The sequence below is a fragment of the Vicugna pacos genome, chromosome 2, assembly GCF_048564905.1.
Source record: "Vicugna pacos chromosome 2, VicPac4, whole genome shotgun sequence".
Lineage (NCBI taxonomy): Eukaryota > Metazoa > Chordata > Mammalia > Artiodactyla > Camelidae > Vicugna > Vicugna pacos.
This window is the reverse complement of record NC_132988.1, coordinates 106,849,826-106,854,616: the sequence shown is the minus strand read 5'-3', so window position 1 is coordinate 106,854,616 and position 4,791 is coordinate 106,849,826. Positions and strand designations below refer to the sequence as shown.

Here is a 4,791-nt window from a genome sequence, read left to right as displayed (position 1 = left end):
TAGCCATGTTTTAAGCACATGGTCAATGGCCTGTGTGTTAGAAAAAAAAATTGAGTCTAAGAGGTCGACTCAATAGCATGCAATTTTTAGATTTGTCACTGGGTGGCATTGGAGCCAAATACTGTTCTTGAATAAACTAAAAGTTCTTAAAACGATGCAGTTCAGTCTTACAGCACAATGTTCCATTGTTATGAGGATTTCAAATTCTACAAAGATAGTATGGTGAGCTAATGGGATAAAAAGACTCCTCTCATAAGAAACCAGCGATACTAAAAATCAGGTAAATCCCAGTTCTCTTTGAACAGATATTTTGAAGTTTATCAGGCCCAGTTTATGTACAAGGCTATCAAGTTTTAAAATTTCTGAGGAACTACTTTCTAAAATGTGTTTCATTTCACCTGATAGATTACATCTAATTGTATCTCCTTTTCTTCCTAAAAGTTAAGGATGTTTAAATCACTTGTTCAGAACTATAGTTTCTTAGCCAAATTTCTTTTTCACTTACAATTTGAACACTTAACACAGTATCTGAACATTATAACAGCTGCCCAGGAGAGCAGAGTAGATAGCATTTATTTTTCTAGCAAAAAACTTGAATTAGGAATAATGTGATATTTTCACTAGGCACTTGAAAATTAGATGTGTTATTTTTTCCTATTACAACAGAAATAGTTTGCAAGGTAATTTTACTTAAAGCAAATTTCTCACTCAATTCCTCTAATTCAAAATTCTTTCAAACTCTATCTATTCTATTATGTCCTTTCTATCGCGTCCCAAAAACACACTCACAAATAACATAAGGTTATTGGAAACACCATCATGCTTACTATGCCGCAGAGTTCCTACACCTCTAATTGGGAATGGTCCCTCCTCTGCCAGCTCTGAGAATGGCACTGTGACAGGTACTGCTAGCTGCATCCAGTCATTGTTCCATATTCCCTGTTACTAGGAGTAGCCTTGTACCAAATTAAGCATACATTTTCCCAATGTTGATTGTAGCCAGCAGTAGCCATCTGACACACTCTGGCCTTTGAGATACAATAGAAAGTTTGCTGGGAGATTCTGGGAAAGCTTTCTCTCTCTTCCTAAGGGACAGATATGGGCTGGTACCATTCTTTCCCCCTTCTTCTGTCCTTGAACATGGATAACGGGCTGCTGCAGCTGTCTGCCACTACGAGGCAACAACCATGGGCATGAGAACTGTGGGCAGAAGACTAGAGAGATTCTCAGTCTCACTGCTGTGAGCTGATTCGGGAGTCAGAAACTATCTCCCTCTAAACCTGTTATATAAGAAAATATTAGCTCGTTAACTTAAGTCACTGTTAGTTGAATGCTATTACTTGCAGCTAAATAGGTTCCTAATATACACAGCAGGGAAGCTAACCCTCATCTTCCTTCTCTCTAGTCAATATAAATCTGGATGTCCTTCCCTCAGAGCCCGAGTTATCATCTGATCAGAGTTTTCCCCCTCTTAGCTCAGTATTCCTGGAAGAGAGCTAGAAAAGATATTCAGCGAGTAAGTATGTTTTATATTACTGTGATATTGTTGAGATTATTATCATCATTAATCTGACTCATTAATGGATTTAAGATGAGACTTCTATGAAAACTAGGAAGAAATAGAAAGAGACAATGATGATTACCAGCATTTTAGTAGCCTTTCAAGAAGGCCTTTCACAAACATTCTTTCATATGATGCCCAAAACAGCTTTGTGCTTAGATATGATTAATATTTCCCCTTTTACAGATATGGAAATTGAACCTTAAAAGATTAAGTTACTCTCGAAGATCACACACCTATTATGATATAAACCTGCTCCTGGAGACTTGGTATGATAGTACCATAACTTGCACCATGTCTACTCAATACCATTATTGTCTGTAGGGATGATAATAAAGATGAACCTTTACCAGGTAGGTTCTATGTGCTAAGGGCATTCGGTGGATCGAGAGTTTTACATATATAACTTTGCTCAATGCTCACAGTAGTGTTACGTCCTGGCACTAGTACTATCCCAAGAACAGATGAGGAAAGTGAGGTTCTGTCCAGGGACCATCCACCAGCCTCATCCTCATCCAGCTCAACCTCACATCCTCGCCCTAACAACCGCGTAGCACATTCCTACCTTTTTATCCGAGGAGGCTGGATTTTTGTCTTTAAGCCCAAATCAAGCTGCTAAGCTAGACTCTCCCCTCCTTCTGCTTTTTTTTTCTTTGTTTGTTTGTTTCTATTTCCACTGGACTGTAAATTTCACTTGTATTTAAAAATGGCAACAGTCTGGCTCACATTATGAAAAGACTCAGCATTTAAATGACTTGACTTGATTTTCCCGTTGAACTGATGTTTATGAATTTTGGCTCTGAAAACCTGTACTTCAAAAGAACTCCTTGCATTCCTGACTTTTAAATTAGCTAACAGTTTTCTTTCACTTCCAAGAAGAAGGCTTAATTTAAAATGTACTTAATAAAAAATTGTGCATTTCAAAGATAAGCAAATACATTTTCATGTGATTTAAAGCAAAGCCTTCATACTTATCCTCCTCATATTACTGACACCATATTACTCTTAAAAAAATAAACTTAGGTAGATTTAGATAACACACATTCTCATTTGGATGTAGATTTTTAAATGCTTCCTTTTGGTTCTGATGGTCGAATGGAACAACATGGGTCTGGTTTTATCCAGGTCCTGCCATTTACTAGTCATGAGACCTGAAGCAATTTGCTTACACTCCCTGAACCTCAGTTTCCTCATCTCTGAAATGGAGCTAATTATCAACCTTCTTTTTTTGAGTGTTTAAGTAAGCGAGTGGATATAAACTGTCTGGCACATGGCTGCACATAATATCCACTTAACAAATATTAATTCACACTCTTCCTTCAATCTCCCCAACTAATATGGACACTAAATGCTTGCTTCCCAGGTTTGTTAAGCCTTAAATTAGAAGTGGGTATTTCTAGGAAACAGTATATTAAAGAAACAATAAGTAACAGTCATTTTTAGGATATAGCTACCACTTTTATGACCTAAAGGAAGAGTTGAGGTTCAATATGTTAAGGCCATTTTGTATGTTCCTTGAGGTAATACTTTATTTATTTACATTCTATTTTTAAACGTTGGTGGATGTCCCCATTCTTGGGTGTTGTTTCCCAGAGATGCTTAAAACTAGATGAGTATCAATATTGCATTATATAGATGATAAAATGTATGCATATAAAAAAGCATATTTCTAAAGAAGATTGAAAAGATCTCTACCTTTCTATCTAAAGCTCTTTCAACTCTTTTGAAATGGGATTGATTAAGCTGTAGAGGAAGGCTCTGTTTGATCATAACTTGCCTTAATCTCTATCCATTCCAATTGCCTTCCAACAAAGATGGCAGAAGAGCGCTCTCACTATAAGGAGAACAGTGGGAGCTCAGAGTATCTGCAGACAGTAGCCGCCACAGTCACGGGAAGATGGGATTTCTGACTCCCAGAAAATAACGTGTCAGAATTTTGCTGCAAATAATTCAAAACCTGGCTTTGGAAGCTGCTTTTTTATAGTGTCATGATTTCTTGTGCTTAACTCTCTCAAACCTTCTTTATATTCTAATTTTCATTGCACATACCTTTCCTTGTCACTAAAGAGCATCCCCATTGAAATTTTGAGAGAATACCTAATTTGATTCTGTGTTAATAACATTCGTTATACTATCTGAAACGGGGTAGTAGATTCTCAATAAATTTTAGTGCAAGGAAGAAAGAAAAAAAAAAGAAAGATGGGAAGAAGAAAAATTGCAAGGGAATGAGGAAGAAAGTCTGTATCCTTGGTACAATTGGAACAGGAAGCTCACATTTGTTTCACTACACAGGGCTGCCTCTCTTAAAGTGACTACATTTTGAACTGAGCTCATTACCCAAGTTGTCAGTAAAGCAACCTTATTAACAATAGCGCCATCACTCCCTCAGTCTGTAATGATGTCACTTAACATCATCATTCGTCTGAAAGCTTTTTTACTTTTATACTATTTTTTAAATTGAATTTGAGGCGCTGTAAATGACAAAAGATGCCAAAACTTATCTACGCTAATGTATTATTCTATGTTTCCCCACAGCGTGGCAGCAGAGACTTAAAAGTTGGAAAAGACACCAGTGTTGGGGAGAAAATTCATTCAAGAGTCTGATTCAGGGAGACCCAAGGCCACAGAGTTGCTCTCAGCAGGGATATGGATGAGGATCAAGTCACAATCGATTTTTCTGTGCTTAAAACTCTGACAGAAGAAAATATTGGTTAACGAGCTTCTTGAGTTTACTCTAACTCACCCACCAACTTCACTGAGGGCTGAAGTTCCCCTTAGCTTTTAGTTGGCAAAATCTGTTGGAAATGTTAATATTTGTGTTGGAATGAATAAAGGTAAACACAGTAGGCTGGTTTACATGATATAAATCGATTGAGAGACAGTCCAATTAATTGTAACAAACTTTTTCTCAAACAATGAAAACAATCTCTATGACAAATCAGTGAAAGGAAAGTAAGGTTGTTACAAAGAGTAGATGAGATAATTCACCAGGAAGTGTGCAGGAGTGCATCTGGCAAGTGGGGAGTAGATAAAAGCCATTCTAGTGTTCCCATTTATCCCACTGCCGCCATCACCTCCCCACCTCCACTACTGTGGCACTACTCTGCTCCAGGTGGAGAAACACAGATGGCCAGGAGGCAGCCCCGCAATGGAGGAGCTCATTCTTTAGCACTGGGGATGAATACTGCCTGCATTAACATGACTGTTCTGTCTTCATTAGCATCCCTTTA

General features: G+C 37.7%; 1 long non-coding RNA gene across 1 annotated transcript; it reads left to right on the top strand.

Moving 5' to 3' along the window:
* Positions 1-224: 224 nt before the first annotated feature.
* Positions 225-4,320, top strand: LOC140700574 (uncharacterized). Its single transcript, XR_012078980.1, has 3 exons — positions 225-280; positions 1,406-1,516; positions 4,097-4,320. It is a non-coding gene; the product is annotated as an uncharacterized lncRNA (long non-coding RNA).
* Positions 4,321-4,791: the final 471 nt, after the last annotated feature.